This window comes from Ceratotherium simum, unplaced genomic scaffold, assembly GCF_057802395.1.
Source record: "Ceratotherium simum simum isolate JZ-2026a unplaced genomic scaffold, ASM5780239v1 HiC_scaffold_44, whole genome shotgun sequence".
Classification (NCBI taxonomy): Eukaryota; Metazoa; Chordata; class Mammalia; order Perissodactyla; family Rhinocerotidae; genus Ceratotherium; species Ceratotherium simum.
Window position 1 is genome coordinate 1389711 of NW_028261260.1, and position 22875 is coordinate 1412585.

A 22875-nucleotide genomic window follows, 5' to 3' on the forward strand; every position below is an offset into this window, starting at 1 on the left:
GCAAACCTGATTCCTCGGCTACAGTTTTACCTTAAACTCTGAACTAAAGATCTCTGCAGTTTCTTGCAGAGTCAGCCTTCCAGGATTCTGAGTGCTTCCAAGCCACGAAAATACCACGACCATCTCTAAACTCCTACCCTGCCTTCTAGGGCTGCCTGAGCCGTCCCAACTTACTTCCAATCATAAATGGGAGAAAAAAAGCTATTAAAACAATGAAATGGTGCCAAATTGAGGATTCTAGAAGAGGGGAGGATTCTTCTCAGAGGAGGATGCTCCCTTTGTTTTAGATGGTCCTTGGAGCTTTCTGGTTACAAAAGATGAGGTCCAAGTGGCCTGTTTAGGTGGGCGAGAAGAGACTGAGCAGAGCTGGATAGTTTTGCTTAATAAATTTTGTGCAGACTTTTGTTTAGGTGTCATCTGCCATTACCTCTAGGGAGAGACGGCTATGGGTGGGGGATTCGGGGTGGAGAATATAGAGGGAGTAGAGACAGGGCCGGTGTCCTCGATGTGTGACCTGTGCACAGCCCGCTTAGAAGGGCCTAATGCCTGGTTTAAAGATCTGCTGTTGCTGCCTTGAAATTCTTAAGAACCCTGCATTTTCATTTTGCACTGGGCCCAGCAAAGTATTTAGCTGGTCCTGAAAAAAGGTGTAGACAAGGGTATATTGTTAAAGGATTAACCACCAGCTCTCTGAAATAAAAACTCTGACTGGTAGCACCGGCTGATTTCCATGGTGTAAACATTCTTACCTTGGCCCATTTTAAGCTACCAAAGGGTGAATAACAAGCTTGCAATATTCTTGAAAATTTCACAACCAACTTGCAAGTTGGTGTGAGCCAGCTTCAGCACATCACTGGATGGGGACGAGGGTCTTGGCAGTTAAAGAGATTATGAACACCCCCACCAGCACCAAAATGGCAGTTGGGAGCGTGTGGGGAGTGGCCAGTGTGAGGAGAGGAGGTCAGCAAGAAATCCCTGTAGCAGGAAAGGCTGAGTGACAGGAGGGCAAAGATGTCTTCTATTCACCTTTAAGCTGTTTTCTGTTTCAGTACTGGAAACCCCCTCGACTGTATCTAAGCCTCTCAGACAGTCTGGTCCATACTTGGCTGGTGTTGGGGGCTTGGGGAGTGAAGGAGGAGCCAGTTGGGTGTCATTAGGGCTTTCGTGGATACTCTGGTTCTCCTCCTGGGACAGGGCAGGACTGTACTGCCCAGGACCCTGAAGTCTGGAGTGGTCATGTGACTCACTTTGTCCAATGAAACGTGAGCAGAGCTGTTGGGCACGATTTGCCATGTTCCTTCCCCTGCTATGGGACTGGTGAATTTCCTGATAGTGGAGCCCCATCAGCCTGTGTCCCTGTCTCTGAGTGAGATGGTTGTGGAGCAGAACCCACAATGGACACACTGTGAGAGAGAAAGCAATCTTTGTTGTTTTAAGCCACTGAGACTTGGGGGCTGTTTGTAATTGCAGCAGAATCTAGCTCCACCTGACGGACACATGGAGTGACCACACGGGGGTAAGGAGCAATCAAGACTGAGTGAAGACAGCCACTGTGAGAAGTGATACAAGAAGTCAGGAGAGCAGAATTGGAAGCCAGATGTGGCCAGGAACATGGAAGACCCTGAAAATCCTCAGAAATATGTGGGATGGGGTTTGAGGAATTTTTCTGGCTATCAGGTGGACCATGAGAGCTTGAGGCCATCCAGGTGACACGGTGGTTCCCAAACATGCACCTTTTATATGGCCCATCTCCCCAGCAGGGAAGGAATAAGTTGTGGGGCAGGTACAGGCCAAGGATCTACAGCCAGGAGACCCAAGGTTAAGCCTGGATTCCAGCACTGGAAGTGACCTTGGATAAGTCCTTTCCTCTTCTGTGGACCTCAGAGTTCTCAGATCCCTCTCAGCTCTGACGTTCTAAGACCCTCTGTCTTTGTCATGGACGTCACTCATCACTTACTTTGCTCCTTAGCACCTCCTGCCTACATGATGGCCTACTTCCTGGGAAATGGGGTCTGTTTCACCTTACACGAGCCCCTCCAGAGCACACACGTGCCCTCTGCCCTGCAGGATGTGTATGTGTGTGTGTGAGTGAGAGAGAGAGAGAGAGAGAGACTACAGCCAGACAGCTTTACCAAGCTGATCTTTCAAAGGCTTCTTTAAAAGAATCATTTGCCTTGGAGAGTAATGCACTCGGTTGGAAACGTTGCTCCAAATTCCCACCAAAAAGGCCTCTGCTGTCACACTGACACACACACACACACACATACACTTTCACTCAAAACTGACCAGTTTTGTGCTCCCCAGCACCAGAGAGGGCCCTGCCCTTTGCACCCACCCCTTCTCTCACCTATCAACCCCCGAAACCTTTCAAGGTCACATGCGACATGAACCCGCACCCTTTTGGCCATAAAGTGACTCATTTTCTACCTGGGTTCACACCGCAAGCTCTATTATGGTGCCAGTCACACTCTACCACAATCAGACCTTGAGGGTAGAAACTTCCATCTCTTTACTGCCTACCACAGAGCCTGATGTCCATTCATTCATCAAGCCCTTACAGAGTACCTACTATGTGCGAGGCAGAAGGGACAGAGTGATAAAGGACACTCCTGCCTTCAAGGAGGTCCCCCCAGGCCGGGTGGGGGACAGACACCCAAGGACCTGGCTCTGACGTGGCATGCTGAGGGTGGGAAAGCCGAGGGAGCAGGGGATGCGGAGCACATTCTGTGATGAGAGTCCCCAGGAGGAGGCATTCGAGCTTGGTAGGATTCCACCAGGGAAGAAAGCATGGGGGTGGCAGGAGCACTCCAAACATAAGCCCCAGCATGTGCAAAGACCAAGAGGTGCACAGCTCATGACGAGGGACACTGGCTGGAGTCCCGAATGATGGGGGAAGAGAAGCCTGGGGAAGAGGATGAGGCAGTGGTCAGCTGATCTTAGGCAGTTAGTGAACGAGTGCGTGAGTGAATAACACCTTGAACATGAAGCCACTAATCTGGTGCTGGTCCCTAGACCTATTCCCTGGTCCCTAACAAGGACTCAGCTTGGCTTCATGAATATGTGTAGGGCTATGATAGATCTCAGAAAACCAGATGGTTTAGACACGGGACAAGCCCCCATCCCAGCTGCCATATGAGAAGAGGCTACGAGTGGCAAGACTGGCAAGTAGACACGCAGACCTGGGTTCTAGTCCTGGCTCTGCCACCTCCCAGCTGTGTGAGCTTGGGCAGGTGTCTTGAGTTCTCTGAGCCTGCTTCCTCATTCGATCCTATGAGGATGGTTGTGTGGACTGACTAAGGAAGCATGTCTGACAGTGCCTGGTGCAGGATAGAGGAGGTGTGTGGAATCTGAAACTTTTGTTAAACCTCAAGTTCCAAGCTGATGTGACCATTAGTTCAGAACTTGGCAGCGGCACCATAAGGTAGAATTGGAAACTTCAGATCTTTGAACATTCCAGGCAGAGCTGTTTTCAAGGGCATGTGATGGGGTCCTATGCTCAGAAGGCCCCATGCTTGGAGCTTCAAGTTCTGCAGTTGCAACCTTGAAGTTCTTAATCATTTGTCTTTGAATTTATGTTTCATGAGTAACATCTGATGGAACAATGGAACACGCCCCAGGGGCTTGGAGCCTAAGCCCGCATGTGTTCCTGCCTCCTGCTGCCTCCCTGGGATGGTTTCTCAGCTGCTCGATCCCCATACGTTGGCACCCCAGAACCCATGACGTCGTCTACCGGCTCTCTGGGAGCAAATGAGTTGAGTCAGCCAGGAAGACTCACATCCCACCGAGAGTCACCTTCCACCCTCTGCAGGGGCCTCGGTGTAGGTGCAGTAAGAGTGGGTGCAGTGCACTCCCGATGGTGTCTCAGGGCAGGGCAAGGAGACAATGCCTGGGCACTAGGTGGGTGACTCAGCATGGGCCTCTTGCCCACCCCTCATCTAGGTACCAAGTGTATCATGGCACAGAGGTTAGAGGAGGTTGGAGGTTGAAATGGGGGTGTCGCCTGTCTGCCATGGGTGGGTTGGTGGGCTGTGAGAAGGGAAGGTCGACTTCCCTGACTCCACTCAGGGCCTTGCATTTTTCCCTTGCATCAGGCCCTACAAATCATGCAGCCGACCCTCGTTAGAATCTATGTTTCCATTTTCCCATCCTCAGCTGAGAGGCCAAGGTCCTCGTGTGACATGGCCAAATGGCTCTGAGCATCTGGTGAGCACTGGTGAGATGAGGGGGGAAAGGCAATCACATCATTCCGTGCTGGGGTAGACAGCTGGTGAGGGGCGTCTAAGAGAGCCAGCGCCTCCCATGATTTAATGTAAATGGCAATCAACTGGGATGTTGTGACAGTGCAGATTATGATTCTGCAGGTCTGGGCAGGGCCTGAAATTCTGCATTTCTAACATGCTCTTGCTTCATGGACCACATTTTGAGTAGTTAAGTTCTAGAAGGCTTAACCTAGCAACAGCATGGCCTCCAGACTCATGCCTGGTGAGCCCCTGTAGGAGCTCTTACAACAGACAGAGGGAACGACTGCTTGGAACTGAGCCAGGAGCCCACACTATGATGACCTACCAGGAACTCTGTGTCCCCGGACTCTTCAGCTGATAATGTGGGAATGCTTAGTCAATGTGGTCATCAGAAGAGTAACTAAAACCTCGAATAAATAACCTCACTCAATTCTCACAACTTTGTCAGGCAAGTATAAAAAGGCTGTTTTATAGATGAAGGAATGGAGGCACAGAGGATGGGGGGGACGTACTCCAGGTTGCAACTGTCAAGTGGCAGAGGTAGGATCTGAACTCAGATCTGACTAAGGCCCTTCCCACTCTGCCAGCATCACTAAATTTAAGTTTGGAGGCTGCCTAGCTGTGGCTGGAAGCTGGTCCCCCTGCCCATCATGTGCCCCCTGGTCCTGCAGGAGCCTGGAGTGTGAGGTGTTGGGCCTGTGCCCTGGGCCCCCTGGCCAGCCTCCTCTGCACCCCTAGCCAGCAGTCACCTCTGCCTTCAGCCACTCGATATTGATCTCCCCATCCTCGATCTGCTGCCGTAGCTGCTTGGCCACTATCTTCTCGTCTCCACGATGTGCAGCAGGTGCAGGTACTTCTGCATCAGCGCTTCATGCTCTCTGGCCAGGGTCTGGTAGCTGTGGACAGAAAGACGTGGTAACACACTGTCTTCTTGTCCCCCAGAGATCCAAGCAGAAGTGGGGCTCCCCCACTGACTGCAATTAGGAGAAGGTCCTGACTCCCAGACATGGTGCACAGGGCCTTGACCTGGCTGCTGTGCTGTTACCGACTGCTCTGGCCCCTTCTCCAACTCCTGTCTCACACTCTGACCTCTGGTTCCTCTAACTGATCCTGTTCTCTCCCTTCTCCCTCCAATCCACCCCCAGACCTTTGTACAGGCTCACTCACTTGTTAAGGGTAATGCATCTGGTAACTTTAAGTTAAAGTCAACGTTCAAATGTAACAACTAAGCCTGGATGACAGCACATCTGTTTACAGCACGGTTCACTGAGTATTTTGAGCCCACTGTTAAGACCTACCACTCAGAGAAAGAGCTTCCTTGCAAAATATGACTGCTCACTGGCAAGTGCTGTGATTCCCATGCAGAGACTGATGCTGGTGTGTGCCCCCTTCCACACACACACAGAAGTTAGGAAAAGTCTTATGACTCACATAATAGAGGTCTCCGAGGAGAGCAGGGCCAGAATCTCAAGCAGCTCTGAAATGGCTTGAGGGAGTGCTGGCCCCGTGGCTTAGTGGTTAAGTGCGTGCGCTCTGCTGCTGGGCGGCCTGGGTTCAGATCCCGGGTGCGCACCGACGCACCGCTTCTCCGGCCATGCTGAGGCCACGTCCCACATACAGCAACTAGAAGGATGTGCAACTATGACATACAACTATCTACTGGGGCTTTGGGGGAAATAAATAAATAAATAAAATTATGAAATAGCTTGAGGGAGCAAGGAAAGGAGCCTGGCCTGGGTTATTGTGGTTGGGGGTTTTAAACTAAAAATATTCAGTGACATTTGTCAAAGATAGTAAGGCATATTTTATTCAGAACCACTGTGATACGCAGAGACCACTGTGATGGGATTCACAGCGGGGAAGAAATGAGATTGTGCTCGACTCTGAATGCAGCATGGGCACGTGGGAATTCATGACCAGGCAGCATGGTGGAGGTAAAGGGATGGAAAATTACTAAAAGAAACTCAAGTGTTGGGGTTTCTGGCTAACCTGACCTAACAGGATTCTTACCAGAGACAGGCCAGTGTCATGAGACACCACCTGAGGGATAGTGGAGGAGGAGGAGGATCCTGAACAGAACTCAAGTGTGATCAGACATACGGGTGTGGGTTCTGGTTAAACTGACTTAGCAAGGTTCTTGCTAAAACTGGATTTTACAAGGAAGTGCACAGACAGGCATACAAAAAGGTTCAGGGGCCTGAGTAAAGTTTGGTCAAAGCAAGAAATCTTTGCCAGGGCTGAGACCAGGGTAGGACTTCTGCACACAGACAGGCACTTGTGTGGTTGGATCCAAAGCCAATGCCAGAGAACAGAGCCTCCGGACTTGCTCCTCAGCTTGTCCAGGTGTGGACACAAGGGGAAGAGGGAGAGGAGAGGCATAAGCTGTCAGCACACATCAAAAATTGCTGAGTCTGACTGCTCATTACAAGAACAAGCATGAGTACAAAAATATGCATTCACAATGGCTTTTTTTAATACAAAGAAATACCAACAGGAAGCTCAAGAATGATCAGAACTGTGTACTGGGGGTGGCTGCAGTAACAGCGCTGGAGGGGACCCAGAAATGTTGGCAGTGACTCTTCTGAGGTTAGACTTTTCTATCTTACAGATTTATCTAATAGAAACAGAAATTTACACATACCATGTTTTCCCATTTAATAGTTTTTCTTTAATTTTAACTTCTGTACATAGGAAACCATTCTAAGATTTAATTCCTTTAGCACACTAACGGTTACAAAAGAGTAACCATACGAAATGACATTTTCATATCTCTCGCTAAGTAAAAGGACAAGCTGCATCCTAGTTTGTCCTCCACTGTGTCTCACACAGGCAGGATTTTCAGGAGTCAGTGGCATATTATAATGCAAGAGGGGTTTGGGTTTAGCTCCTTAAACATAGTGGGATTTGTTTGATTAATTTTCTTCACATCAATTAAAATAAAAATTCCATTGTTTTAGCTTTTTAAATCTCAATGTTCTCTAGGGACACGCACATGCAAACACTGATGTAAAAATGAAAACTGCACCTGAAAACTTCAACACATTCATTTCACATCTTGAGATTCTCTTGCCTAAAAACCAAAATTCTATGTAGTTCTACAATTTACTTGCCTTACTGACATTATATATCTCCATCAATTCATATTTTTAAGCCCAAGAAACTCAAAATGTTATTTCTCATACAGGAAATAAAATTACAAAGAGCTAAGGGAAACCAGAAACACAGGGCTGCAGTGTTCAATCGATACAGGAATCCAAAGGAAAGAAACACAAATATTAGAATCAGCACAGATAAGCAGCCTGCTTCCCAGGGACAGAAGGAAAGCCACATTCAGAAACTTAAACACATTCTAAACTCTCCTGGTGGGGACAGAAGCCCTGAGTGGGTCAGTTCCTGGTGCAGGAGGGTGGGGACACCTGAGGAGCCACAGGAATGCACTCTGGGAGCTCACACACCCTTCTCTGCCCGGGGACGAAGAGAAGGGCTCCCTCTCTCAGCTTCCACTCTCACAGGTGAGGAGACTCTCGACAGGATGCAGTTTAAGGTTGTGACTCAAATGAACCCTAAATTCATAAACTCTAATCCAGACACAGAACTCCTGACAGTCACTGACTTTCTCAATGTGCACAAATTACACTCTCTAGGCCCCTACACTGTGAGTGCTAAACTCCACCCTACTTGTAGACACAGGCCCAAGGGGAGCACAGGGACGACCTCAGGAAGGGCAGCAACTCCCACCGCTGTGCAGGTGCCTTCCCAGCTTTCCAGGGCTCTGCAGCTTCTCTTAGCAGAAAGGCTCCTTCTGCAGTGGATATGAGCAGGGAGGACACCCAGGAAGAACGTGTGGGCCCTCAAGTACTTCCCTGTGCAGGCTCAAGTGGGGCTTAGCTTAGAGACCCTGACCCCAGGCCTCTGCTCCCAGTCACGTTGCTTTGGACCACAGTGACCTTGTAAATGGCAAACCCAGTGTTGCAGAATCCAGCAAATTCACACAACCTACACTTTAATGGAAAGGAGAGAAGAAAGTTGTAAAGCATTTTTCTAGTTCAACAAGAAAAGCCACATGTATTTATTACTTTCAGAAAATAGTGTCAACTGTTATTTCCGTGGCAAGACATTGTTTTATAAACAATCATATTTAGCACTTGCTGTTCAAGTGTAAGCCCTGGAATTCCATTTGAAAACACTGCATCCCAAAGAAAACAACAGAACTAACAATATGACTACACACGCTCAAGGGAGGCAGAAAGGGAAACAAGAATTTTTAACACATTCAATGTAATACTAGAATCATTTATTTTTTTCTGAAATTTACCTATTTCTTACCTCTTTGGAAATATTTTATACTGCTTTTCAAGCCCACTGATTACATAAACTTTAACTTTTGAAAACCTGAGGCTCCACTAAGTGAGTAAATCTTTTCAAGGTGACAAACCCAGGAAGGGGCAGTGCAAACAGGCCAGAACACCCAAGAAAGTTGGCACAGAGGAGCCTCCACTCTAAGGCCTTCCCATAGGATGTCTGTGCCAGGAGGGAGCCTGGGAGGGGCACAGGGACTTCATAGGACAGATTCCAGGTGGCCATTCTCTGCTCTCCTCTCGTTGAAAAGAGCCACAGACAAAATATAAATCTCGCAGTCAACTCAGCCAAAACCAAACTCCCAACAGCTCCCCACCAAGCAGGACCTCCCCAAGTCTCCCCATCTGAGTCTCTTATTTCTTGGTTCAGGCCATAAACTCAGCACCGACTTCAAGTCCTCCCTCCCCAGCCCTACCCCTCACCAATTCCCATCTGTACACGGTCCTACTGTCTCGATCTCCAAACACACCCAGAATTCATCCTCTCCCCACCCTGACCTGAACCTCCAAGGCCTCTTGCCTGGTTTATTGCAACAGCCCCTTAACTGGTCTCCTTGCCTCTGACCCGGCCCCTCTGTGGTATATTCTCAACAGAGCAGCCAGATTGAGTCTGCTAAACATATGTCCAGCCACGTTACTCCTCCTTTCAAAACCTTCCAAAGGGTCACCATCTCATTCAGAATAAATAAATGCCCGTGTCCTCATTATGACCAACAAGGGCTGACAATTGCGCCCAAGTCACCACTCTGCCTTCAGCTCCTGCTGCCCTTACCGGCTGTGCCCTGGCCACACTGCCCTCCTTGCTGCTCCCAGAGCAGGCCACTTGCCCTTCCTCCTGCCCTGCTTTTGGGCCTTGTTCAAAACCTACCCTCTGTGGTGAGACCTTTCCTGGCCATCCTGGCTACAACTCCACCCCCCTCCAGCCTGGCACACATCACTCTCCCACATGAGCCACACCATTGGTGTCACATCCAGAATGTCACCGAGGGCATCCTTTTTGTGTTTTCTTCACTTCTCTGGCCCTAGGGTCTAGAACAATGAATGACACAAACCTTGCACTGAATAAGAAATGTAGGTTAATGAATGGATAACTATAAAAACAACCAGGAACTGCCTAACCTTTGGGCAAGGAAGGCCGAATCTGTAAGAACACCAGGGGCCAGGGGAGGCTGATCCATTAATCAGCCCTAAAAGGACGCACAGCATCATGTTAGAAAGAAAACTCCCCACCACATCCCACAAATACCATACGTTTTTATCAGCATCAACAGAGGCTTTCAAACGCCAACACCTTTTCTACTTTGAAGCAGCCTTCAGTGTCCCATTACCACTCATCACTTGCCTTCTCCTAACTTTAACATGATGACTTTCATATCTAAGGTAATATGACTGACATTAAACTGTATTTCGTACCTTAATCAAGTCGCTCCTGGGAATGGTCGTAGGTATGCAAGTAGTAATAACCTGAGAACAGGTGGAGAAGTAAATATTTCTATTCCTCCCCCCACCATGTGCCCCCAGCAAACAGTACAACACTGTCCGATTCTTTTTCTTTTTTAAACAAACGTCACCAGAAATACATCTGCTGAACATGCTCCTTTGGAAGTCAGGGCTACTGTTTCCTCCAGCCACATAACATGTTTAAGTGGCCAGATGCCACAAACCATTGTAATATTGCCTACAAGTCTACTGTACAGTTCCCAAACTGAGATTTCAGTAAACTTATGTTGCAGCTGCCAGGAAAAGAAAAAGGAAGCAAAAACAATGCCATCCATGAAGACAGGTGGAATTAAACCAAATGGAAGTCTTCCTTGACAGATGCAGGGATACTTGAAAGAAAATCACTCCTTACAAGGAATGAGGGAACTAAAATTGCTATGGGAAGAAAAAGAGAGTCTGTGTACAAATGCTTTCAAGGAAACTTGCAAAAATCCAAAATATCTTGCCAGCAAAAATTAATAAACTGTCTCCTCTGGAGCAGAAGCATGCTAGTGATGGTGCTCAGGGTCGGCGACGCCAAGATGCACCATTCTGGCATGCAGATTATTTTGAGCTGAAGACAATAAAGACTCAGAACACTCAGGAAGAACATTTGAGTTTCCCCTCCCAAACTGCGTAAAGAATTTAACATAGAAGACCTGTTTCAGGAAGGAGCCAATATCATATGATGGCTGTAATATAATGTAAAATAGATGTTACAATACGAAAGGCACCAAAAATCCCATTTTGTCAAGATTTCTGTGTCTCCCTGGCCACAGTCTCTATAGCTTGCCCTGAAAAGAGTTGTCAGACAAACGTTTGCATTTCTATCTCCACGTGAATTGTCTTCTTCCCCTCTGAAATCCCAAACCACTACCCCTCGAACACCTTCCATGCCTTTAGCTACAATACAATACTTAAGCAAGCAGCTTAGACTGAATGACGAGCTGCTCATTCCAGAGTTTCTCCCATATATACCTGTTATTAAACTTGGTATTATTTTGTCCTGCTAACCTGTCTTTTCATTATTTGGGCAGCCATAAGAACCTTGAGGGAAAGGGCACAGGAGGATTCTCCCTCCTGCCCAACACTAGCATTGACCAAAGCACCAATACCTGACCTCTGCCCTCCAACACATTGTATTAGGACCCCAAGATGTTAAGGCCCAATGACATGGATTGTTTCTCTTTCTCATCACAGAAAAAGAAGTTGGAATGATCTATCTGTCAACAAAATCATGCATGTATTGTGAGCATTGGAGTAGTATCCTCCCCTTCAGCCTACAACATAACTTCAGAGGAGTTAGAGAGCTTCCACTTCTTAACTCCTGGAGGGAAAGGAAAAAGCCTCCCAAGAACCAGCACCTCAGCCCCGCTCAGCACCCCACCTCCCCTCCCCGAAACCCCACTGTCCATCCCACCCCAGCGGCCGTGGGTCTGTCAGGCCGGTGCCCCAGCCCACCTGGCACTGCCCCTTCCCTCCCCGACCCCCCACTGCCCCTCCCTCCCCAGCGGCCGTGGGCCTGTCAGGCCAGTGCCCGAACACCAAAAGCGGAGGGAAAGAGAGTCCAGACCCACAGGGACCAGGCTGTCAGACGCACCGGTCTCACTACGGAAGCCACCCCTGCCCACTCCCCATGAGGACCGGCTCCGCACCACGGGCTCACTCCAAACTGCGCCAGCCAGCCCCAGCAGCTGAGGGCCCAGGCGAGTGCAGCCTCCCAGGCCGCCTGGTGCGGGTGTGCCCTCACCTGCATCCCTCTTCCCACTGCCCCAGAGAATGAGCGCAATGCAATGGGCAGCCGCTGGGGCCAATTCGGCGGAGCAACGTGGGCGGGCCCAGAAGTGGGCGGAAGTGCGTCATTTGCCATCTTGACGTCCGGCGATTCCCCTCATGGAGGGCCAGCCACACTCTCAATCCACCGTGGTCTGCGTCCTTTGCTCAGAACACTGCAGCAGCGACCCATTGGTGCAGCAGAACAGACGAGTTTGGGCAGCGCGACCCTGGGGTGGGCGCATCAGCTGGCATTTTGCCTAGGCCCACAGGCATGGCCATCTTGTTTTACGGAGGACGGACGGGTGCATGCCACCATCTTGCAGTCCTGCGGGGTGTGGGGAGCAGCTCCCATGTGCTGCAGAGTGTCGCTGCAAGCCCTTACCCTTGTGGCAGTCCTGCTGTGGGGCAGTGAGAAGGGGGCCAGAGCCTGGCAGTGTGACAGCCTGAGGCCCGAGATGGTGATCGCTGCACTGCCGCGAACTGCTCCCACAGCCGGGCAATGAGGAGAAACTGCTGTCGCCTTCCACAGGTAACTGGCTGCCACCACCTAGTCAGCCCCCCTCGCGGTTCAGCCTGAGGCAGGCAGCACTCTGTGCTCGGGGCCTCAGGGCCCGTCCAGTGGGTGAGTCAGCGCCGGGAACTGTGTGGCCTTGGTCTGTGCCACCATCTCTGCTCTGGGTGCCTCGGGCCACTGTGGCCTCCCCATGGCCACCGGCACCCACCTTATGGCCTCCACCACCCTCTCAGTCCCACCCCATGACCACCCTGCTCTCCATTGGTTCGGGCTGGGGCCAACAATGTTGAGAAAAGGTATTCTGAAAAGGATCTTCCTTAGCTCACTATCTTCTGGCATTTGCTATGACTTTCCTGCTCTTTTGATGGCCGGGAGCCTGCCTTGATCTCTGTGATCTGGAATGTAGCTGAGCAAATGTAGCTTGTACCTGCTGGATGGATACACTTCCCAGTTGCTCTGTTGCTAGATGAGTCCTGGCAGTGCAGGGAAAGGTGGCTCTGTACTGGAGGTGAGTCCTGGAGAGGCATCTGACAGTGGACTCTGCATCTGACAGTGGACTCTGCATCTGACAGCATCCTGGGTGGTGGAGGGCACGGCCCACTCCTCACCTGGGGGCTTACCCTGGGGACTCGGGGAAGGGGCTCCTCTCTTCACTTCTTCCTTGGGCTTCCACAGCATGGTGAGGAGTTTGCCTGCCCCCTGGCCTGGCTCCCTTCATGAGGGCTTCTGGAATTCAGCCAGTTCAGCGAGTCCTTTCCTACAGACTCCGAACTGGAGGTCCCAGAACAGTGCACTGAAGACATTTTACTTTGAAAATCTCCTGGCAGATCCTTTTGTTTTGCTTTGCAAGTTCTTGTTGAATTTTGAAAGACCTGAATGCCACTTGTTGTCTGTAGAATTATTGAAGGTTTACAGTGGTTTGTTCTAAGTAGGAAATTGTTACAATATATCCAAAGAACTAGTAACATGAGCTTGTTTCAGAGGTCAGCCACCATGCTTTCTTGACATTTCCTTCAGAGCCTGTGAACCAAAAGTTTTGTTACTGTTTTTGAGAATGAAACAAAGCACTGCAGAGAAGGTTGCTCTTGGCATGTGTCATGATCTAACATGATCTGGGGGCAAAGGAGGTGGTGGTCCTTCGGTAACTAGTCACAAAGCATTGAGAAAGGTTAGAAAGTCATGTTGTGTGGAACTCCATGAGGACCTAGTATCCACCTGGTCTGGACCACAACGGCCTCAGGGGGGTTAGATGACCTCAGGTGGAGCAGAAAGTCCTTGAGAGAGACCCCGCCAACCCCCTACATGCACAGTTTGGTCTAAATAGAGATTTTACCTTAATGAGGAGAAGAGATTATGAAGTGTCTTGCTCAGTACCTTGCAGGGTCTGGTTGCTTGGTACAGGGAACAGCTTTCCTCCTGGTAGGGGGAGGACAGGAGGAACACGGAACCACAACCCTTGGGGCTGACCTTCTCTTGGCGGCAGTCCCGCATCCTCAGCTGCTTGAGCAGAGCTGGGGCCAGGCGCCCTGCTGAGTGCCTGGGAGGCTCTGCTGTCCAACACCTTGCCTGGCTTTGAAATAGGGGGACCAACCCTCCCCATTTTAGCACCCAAATTCCTGCATCCCAGGGACAGCAGTAGAGTTGGGCAGCCATGAGCTTCTAGGAACTATTTCTGAGGCTTCCTGAAGCCTTTCCTTTTGTCTTGATGCCATCCTGTGCTATCTGCCCGAGCATCTGTGTACCTACAGGGCACTTAACACAGCCTGGGAGGAGGTCTTCACCTTTCTTCATTCTCTACCCTACAGACGGTCAGTTTCTTAAGGTAGACAGTGGGTCTTTCATCTTTCTATTCCAGTAATAACTTGCAAGCAGAAGGTGTTCCTTAAATCTTTACTAAAGGTTTAAATGGGCAAAGTGGCTACAGGTGTGGGTGTTCCCAAACACACTTGTTTTGTTTCTATAGTTGATTATTTTAGGGGTAGACATTTAATTCTTTCTTTTTAATTTCTTTTTCATTTATCCTTGCAGACTCCACATAAAGGGCTCAAAACGTCTTGTTCAGTGGTTAAAAGCTGTTCACAGGGATGACTGGAACCCACTAAGCATTCTTTCATCTGTAGTGAATGTTTCACCAAAAAAAGCTCTTGGAAAGGCTGGAGGGTCAGTACTACATGCTCAAGCCATGGCCGTGCCCTCCATCTACCACCTGACTGAGAAGGGGGGGCTGAAGGCCACAGCCACCCCAGGAGAAAGGACATCAGGAAGGCCGCCGGGGGCCTGAGGAACATGCCAGTGAAGCAGATGGGAAAGGACCTGCAGGTTCATCGTTGTCCTCGAGGGAAAACCTGCGGGCCCAGCCGGGGTCCCGCAAGTTGAAGCGAACACCCAGGGCTGCCCAGGAAGCCGCCAGTCGGGAGCACGTGCAGAGTATCTGGAAGGAACTGCAGGAGACAGTGTGGCCTCCACAGCGTCAGGCAGCCAGTGAGATGCAAACACGTCTGCTATAGATGCTGGGGATGAGACCCCCCTCTTCCCTGCCAGGGCCTCTTAGGTAAGAGTGGCATTTCCGTCGGTGACTTTATCCCTCAGGATCTGGGGTGTGCAGATTTATTGGCTGGCAACCTTCTTACAGTTTCTTCTCAGAACACAGTCGAGAGATGCCATCTGTCCCCCGAGAGGCTATTGACTGAAAGAGGCTGAAGAGAGATGTGGAGCCCAGCTGCAGAGGGACTAGCCTTGAGCCTGACGAGGGCTTGGCCCAGACCCCCAAGTTCAACATTCACAATGATGTCTCAGAAACCCTCCCAGAGCCCCTCCACCCTCCAAGAAATGTCACCCTGAAGCCAGACACAGAAGCTGTGCAGGGCGAGCACAGCGACACCAGCCCGACGTCCCTCAGCGGGGTCATCCTGTCAACACTGGGGGCCCAATCACTGCTCGACTAGCTGCACTCTTACTGCTTCTGCTCCTGGGGGAACAGGAGCACGGGTGCCACCTGTGGGAGCAGGTAGAGAAGGACGGAGAGCTGAAGAGGGACAGCAGCCGACAGCCAGGTGCACACACTGCAGGAGGAGCTGGACGAGCTGAAGGGAGGGGGCTCCCTAACTGAGCAGCCTGCTGCCCCCCGCCGAGGTCAGTCCTGGGGCTCGGGGCTCCCCCACTGCCTGCTCATCATGAGGGGTTTCCTGCTCCGCAGCAGATGTCCCTTGAACACTTCTGTGCACAGCATACCTGCTGCTGTCCTGGGAGAAGGCTCTGCTGGTAGCCGCCCCTCGTAGACAGGGACCCCAGGTTGCAGAGCTCACCTCGCTCGCTCTAGGGTGCTCAAGAGGCAGCGGTAGTTGTTGGAGTTTAGCAGGTGGGGAAGGAGGCATTGCAGGTCAGCTGGGAAAGCCAGACCTACGCAATGAATGGTGCCTGGATGGTTGGTTTTCCACTTAAACAGGAGAAAAGCAGCTTCTGTTGCATCCCTCACACAAATGTAAATTCCAAAGAGTTAGGATCTAAATGTGAAATAAAATCGACATAGTAAACTATTAGAAAAGTTACAGGAGACTCTTAAAGTTGTGGGGAGGTTCTTTCCATTCATGTTTTAATGAATATCCTTGAACTGAAGTCATTTTGAACATTTTAATAATTTCTTTAAAATTTGAAACATCTTTTTGAGTAGAATACATTTTCTTTTATAAAAATTAAAACACTAGAGAAATACATAAGCTAAGAAGTGGTAAAAACTCCTATTTCTCACCTACCTCCCAACTTTTATTCCTTGTTGGTAGTAAAATTTCGTGTGTAATCTCCTTGACTGTTCCCTGTGCTTTACATGCATATTTCTCCACCTGTATGGATAGGTTGGATATATTTTTGGTGTGTTTATTGGCTATGTTTCTGATTTTCCCACTCTTTTACAATTTAGTAGTTGTAAACTTTGGTTTCTCGATATTCCTTACATATTGAGGGTACTATCTTTTGCCTGTTATACATCCATGGAGAACATTTCCCTACCACATTGTTCATTTAATCTGGATCAGTGCTTGTCTTCTCAGATGTCAGTAACACTTCAGGTGGGAAATGGCTCTATGTGACAGGCTGTTCAAGACCTCCAGGACCCCCAGGGCAACAACCATTAGGACAACACAAAACAAGAAACAAAACCCATCCCGCGTGTTTCCAGGTGCATTCTGGGGGAAGGACAGCTCCAGTTGAGGACCACTGATGCCTTGGTCAGAGTTATCCCCTATGATCTCCTATCACGTTAAAGCTGTTTCTGTTGTATGTCGTACCTGATGGTACAGTTTGGTGCCTTTGTCTGTTCCTCTTGGTCAGACTGCGCAAGGTTTCTCACTGTTACAGGTCTTTCCGGAGAGCCAGCCCTTAACTCCATTGCTTAGGTCTACATTGTTGTTCCTGCCTCATGAATCCTCACTTCATTCTGCTGTTGTTGGTTTCATTGTGGTGTTGTTCTGGCTCCTGGAGGGAAGTGCTCAGCTTCTTCATGTAGAGTTGATATTCTCTGATACCTGCAGTGGAGGTTGTGTCACTTTTTCTGTCCCTTAGTCTCCACGCCATGGATTTACCTCATGCTGCTCTCATTGCTGTTCATTTCTAAAGAGTTTGTCCTGTCTGTCTGGATCCCCTCTGTAACCTGAGAGATTTAGAAGGGTGTGGACAGATTTTCAGGTGGATAGGTTGGGGGAGGGGAGCCAATATTTTGTGATTATTTTTTACTTTTATTGCTTTAAGGTCCGGTAATATGGTCACTTGTAGATTTCTGCTTTTTGGACTCCTTAGAGATTTCATTGTGGCTTAGCACACAGTCCATTGTGGTGACTGTTCCATTGTGGTTTGAGGAGAATGTTTCCTCACCAATAGTTCCTTATGTTGTTGTCCCTCAGGCTTAGGCCAGATCTAGCTTTTTTGTGTTTGTCAACAGATCTGTTTCCTAACTTACTGTATCACTTGACCTGTGGATTTCTAAGAGAGGTAAGGTAGGTTTCCCTGTGATTCTTGAGGTGCCTGTGTCTTCTTGTTTGTCCAGTTTTGCTTTATGTTTCAAGACCATATTGTTAGGTGCATAAGTGTCCCTGACAGTTATCAACACAGAAAACCCCTGTTTGTCCCATTTAAAGTCTTATTTCTTTATCTCCTTATTTTCAACCATATTATATACCTTTATTTTATAACTATATTTTAACTCAACTTGAGATCCTTCATGTTTTTCTAGAGCAATTTGATCCATTTACAATTATGATTATTGATAAATTGGAATTTGAGTCTACCCTTTAATTTAATTTTTAATTTGTTAGGCTTTCTCATGATTTTTCTCTTCTTCTAGTGGGTGTCTTTCAGCTTTTAGGAACAACGATTTCTGCCTCTCTTTCTGTAAATGCTTAGAGTTGATCAGTTCCTGTGTTCTACACTCCCAACTCATCACCTTTCACTCCCCAGCTTGAGAAGGGCTGATCCCAGTTCTGTGTTCTTATTTTCCCCATCATGCAACCATGATTGGATGTAAGTATACGTTTTATTGGTTACTTTGTTCACCACTATTTATTGTATCCAAAGTTTTCCTCTTTCTTGGAAATATTTGATGCTATTTGGGAACTCATATGACAGTAAAATTTTGAGAGGAATCGAGTCTGAGATACTCCTTAGGTGCTGATGCTGGGGAGCTAGCACCTAAGCTCTTAAAGTTGCATCGGTGTGTCTGCAGAGTCAGGATGAGGTCAGAGATGTTTAAAACCATGGAATTGAATGAGGTTTCCTGGAGACACTGCAGCTGTGGAAGGGACCAGGGCCCCACCTAGGAACAGGCAGAGTTTGCAGAGGTGCAGCTGAAGAGGGTTCAGGAAAAGAGACTGAAACAGTGGAGCACGGAGTCGCAAGAGTCACAAGGGGAAAAGGGTATTGCAGAAAGGAGGGGTGCTCAGCTGGGTGGGATACAGCTATGATCAGAATGGAGAAAAGATGGCTGGATTTGGCCACTTGGGATCATGAGTGACATCAGTCTCCTTGAGAGGATGGGAATGGAACTGGGTCTGGAGTGGGGGAAGGGGGCCATTGGAGGGCTGTAGGGATGACGCACTTTACTTAAGAGGTTTAACCATGAAGGGGAGTCGGGAAGTGGACAGTAGCCAAAAGGGAGCATGTGTCCAAGGGAGAGTTTGTTTGTAAGGTGAAGATGAGTTAACAGTTGCTGCACCTAGGACAGGATGGATAGGAGGAGGCTGAGGGCCCGTGAGGAGCGTGCTGGGCCCTGAGGAGGTGCAGGGCAGGGCTCCGCTGCCTGGGGAGGTGCAGAGAGCAAGAGGACAGATGTGCTGGTGGAAAGGGCGCCCTGCGCCTCTGCTCCTGTATTCCTGGAGCGTGAGGTGGGCAGTGGCTGGGAGTGGAGGGGCGATGCAGGAGGTGTTAGATGAGCGGCAGGGGGAGGAGGGGGAAGGGGAGAGGGTGCCCTGGCTTGGTCTCCATGGCCCACACGGAGCTCCCCACTGGGGTCCCCGGTCACCAGCTGCTGTCTCTCTTTGATGTCTTCCTCAAAATGTCGGCTCTCTTGATGGTTCCCTGGGCTATTATGAATTTGTTCATCAATGAAAGAATCTTTGGGTCATTTTTTTAGGGATTTTATGTCAAAGGGGCTCTACATGTGTTTATTCAATCCATCAGCTTTACCCAATCCCTTTGTTTTTGGACAGGTTCCATACAACAAAGGAGCCAGGCCAGTGGCCTGCAGGTTTCAGGGATCAGGAAGTTTGCCCTCCAGAAAGCCAGTGCTGATTGGCATTCTCACATGACGTGGTGCTGTCTCCCTGAGCCTGCTCTAAGTGTGGTTGTCACGACGTTGTAAATCCTAGGGCAGTCCTATCAGGGCCCATCATTAACATTTCTGTGACCAGTGAGGGCGAACATTTTTCCGTGATCATTATTTGTCATTTCCCTGACTGTGCTGTCTCCTGCCTTCCTCACTGAGCTCCGAACCTTCCTGATGGAACCAGGACGTTCACTCTCTATCCAGTGTGATTGCACGTTCCCTCAGTGTGCCCCTTGAGTACTTGCTTCAAAAATATCTGTTTTCTTCACATTCTTTGATTCCTTCTTCATATAATCTAGATTTCATCTGGAGCTTTAAATATGTTTTATTGTGGAAAACATTGAACATACACAAATTAAAGAGATAATTGTGATAGCCCCCCATGTCCCTGTTACCCAGCTTCAACATTTATCAGTATTCTGATATTTTTGTTTCCTCTATATTTCTACCCACTCCCTATCTTCCATTGATTAATTTTTAATTAATAGATTCTTTTTTAGGAAAGTTTTAGATGGACAGAGAAATTCAGCACATAGTGCAGAGCATTTCTCCCTCCTCCCCTGCAGTTTCCCCTACTGTTAACATCTTGCATGACCACCTGTGTTAGTGCAGTTCATTCCTTACAAGTGAGGAGCTGATGTGTTCGTAACCAAGTCCGTGGTTTACATTAAGGTTCACTGTCTCACTGTCATGTACTTGGATTTTGACAAATGCATAATCTCATGTATCCACCATGACAGTATCCTACAGAAGAGTTGGATTGCCCTAAAATCCCTGCGCTCTGCCTCTTCATCCCTTGCCTTCCAACTCCTGGCAACACTGATCTTTATACTGTTTCTATAGTTTTGCCTTGTCTAGAATGTCGTGTAATTGGAATATATGAAAACTATGGAACAGAGTATATAGCCTTCTCCAGTTGGGTTCTTTCACTTAGCAATATGTATTTAAGGGTCCACTATGTCTTTTTGTGGCTTGATAGCTAATTTCTTTCTTTTTTCCTTTTTGTATATTGAGTTAAAATATACATAACAAAAAGTGTGACATCTTAACCATTTTTAAGTGTATACTTCAGTGGCATTAAAGACATTTACGCTGTTGCACAGTCATCACCACCATTCATCCCCATAACTCTTATAAATGTGAAACTCTATACCTATTAAACAGTAAGTCTCCCTTCTCCCCTCCCCCCAGCCCTTGGCAGCCACCATTCCACTTTCCATCTCTGTGATTTTGACTACTCTCAGTTCCTCATGTTAGTGGAATCATACAGTATTTTTCTTTTTGTGACTGGCTTATTTCTGTTAGCATAATGTCCCCAAGGTTAATCCACGTGTAGCATATTGTAGAATTTGCTTCCTTTGTAACGCTGAATAATATTCTGTTATATGGATCTACTACATTTTGTGTATCCATTCATGTGTCAGTGGACACTGTGGTGGCTTCCACGTTTTAGCTATTGTGAATAATACTGCTATAAACATGGGTGTACAAATATCTCTTCAAGGCTCTGCTTTCAGAAGTTTTGGGTGTATATCCAGACGTGGAATTGCTGGATCATGTGATAATTCTATGTTCAATTTTTTGAGGAACATCCATACTGTTTTCCATAGCGGCTGCACCATTTTACATTCCTATCAACAGTGTACACGGGTTCCCTTTTCACCGCATCCTGTCCAACACTTGTTTTCTGTCTTTCCTGTAGCACTCATCTTAGTAGGTGTGAGGTGGTGTCTCATTGTGGTTTTGATTTGCATTTCCCTAATGATTAGTGGTGTTGAGTGTCTTTTCATGTGCTTATATGCCATTCATAAGTCTTTGGAGAACTGTCTCTTCAAGTCCTTTGCCCATATTTGAATTGGCTTGTTTTTTTGTTGTTTAGTTTTAGGAGATCTCTGTATATTGCGGATACCAGTCTCTTGTCAGAAATATGACTTGCAAATATTTTCTCCTACTCTGTGCGTTGCCGTTTTACTCTATGGACAGTGCCTCTTGATGTACCAACTTATACAATTTTCATGGAGTCCAATTTGTCCGTTGTTTTTCTTTTGTTACCTGTGCCTTTGGTGTCATATCCAAGAAATCATTGGCAAGTCTGGTGTCATAAAGATTTTGTCCTGTTTTCTTCTAAGAGCTTTCTCATTTTAGGTCTTACATTTATATCCTTGAGTTAATTTTTGTATATGGTGTTGGATGAGGGTCCAAGTTCATTCTTTTGCATGTGGATATCCAGTTTTCCCAGTACCATTTGTTGACAAGAAACCTTTCTCTATGGCATGGTCTTGGCACCCTTGTCAAAAATCACTTGACCATATATGTGAGGGTTTATTTCTGGGCTCGCTGTTCTATGCCATTGGTCTCTATGTCTGTGTTTATGCCAATACCATACTGTTGATTGCTGTGGCTTCGTAGTAAGTTTTGAAATCAGGAAATGTGAATCCTCCAGTTTTGTTCTTTTTCAGGATTGTTTTAGCTATTCTGAGTCCCTTGAGATTCCATGTGAATTTTAGGACGAGTTTTTCTATTTCTGCAAAAAACATCATTAGGATTTGGATAGGGATTACATTGACTCTGTAGACTGCTTTGGGTAATATTGACACTTTACCAATAGTAAGCCTTCCAATCCATGAATATGGGATGTGTGTCCATTTATGTATGTCTTCTTTTTTTTTTTTAATTTTTTGTTTATTGCAGTAACATTGGTTTATAACATTGTAAAAATTTCAGGTGTACATCATTATACTTCTATTTCTGCATAGATTACATCATGTTCACCACCAAAATACTAATTACAACCCATCACCAGACACATGTACCGAATTATCCCTTTCACCCTCCTCCCTCTCCCCTTCCCCTCTGGTAACCACCAATCCAATCTCTGCATATGTATGTTTTCTTTAATTTCTTTCTGAAATGTTTTCTAGTTTTTATGGTGCAAGCCTTTCACCTCCTTGGTTAAGTTAATTCTTAAGCATGTTATTCTTTCTGATATAAATGAATTGTTTTTGTAATTTCCTTTTCAGAGAACTCCTGGTTCATGTATAGAAATGCAACTGATTTTTGTGTACTGACTTTGTGTCCTCCTACTTTCCTGAATTAATCTGTTAGATCAAACGGCTTTTTGTGGAGTCTTAAAGATTTTCTACATATGAGATGATATCATCATCAGAGACCATTTTACTTCTTTCTTTCCAATTTGGATGTCTTTTATTTATTTATTTTTATTGCCTCATGGTTCTGGCTTGAACTTTCAGTACTGTGTTGAATAGAAGTGGTGAAAGTGGGCATCCTTGCCTTGTTCCTGATCTTAGGAAAAGCTTTCAGTCTTCCATCACTGAGTTTTGTGTTTGCTGTGTGTTTTTCCTCCTATTCCTTGTTTCTTGAGTGTTTTATCATGAAAGGGTGTTGAATTTTGTCAAATGGTTTTTCTGCATCAATCGAGATGGTCATGTTTTTTCCCCTTCATTTTCTTGATGTTGCATATTACATTGATCGATTTTTGTATGTTAATCTACCCTTGTATATCAGGAATAAATTTCACTTGGTGGTAGTGTATAATTCTTTTAATATGTTGTTGAATTCAGATGGTTAGTATTTTGTTGAGGATTTTTGCATCTATGTTCATCAGGGGTAATGGTCTGTAATTTTATTTTCTTTTAGTGTCCTTGTATAGTGTTGGTATCAGGGTAATGCTGGCGT

The 22875-nt window shown here is 47.3% G+C and overlaps 1 protein-coding gene across 3 annotated transcripts in view; it reads left to right on the forward strand.

Annotated features, from left to right (window-relative positions):
* LOC101390292 (ral-GDS-related protein-like) overlaps positions 1 to 22875 on the forward strand; it is a 256999-nt gene that overhangs the window by 17995 nt on the left and 216129 nt on the right. For all 3 annotated transcript variants that reach the window (XM_087428279.1, XM_087428278.1, XM_087428276.1), the window contains exons 2-4: positions 1471 to 6827; positions 11279 to 11784; positions 14397 to 15500. The gene's annotated coding sequence lies outside the window, so the exon portion shown is untranslated. The remainder of the gene's footprint in view (positions 1 to 1470; positions 6828 to 11278; positions 11785 to 14396; positions 15501 to 22875) is intronic.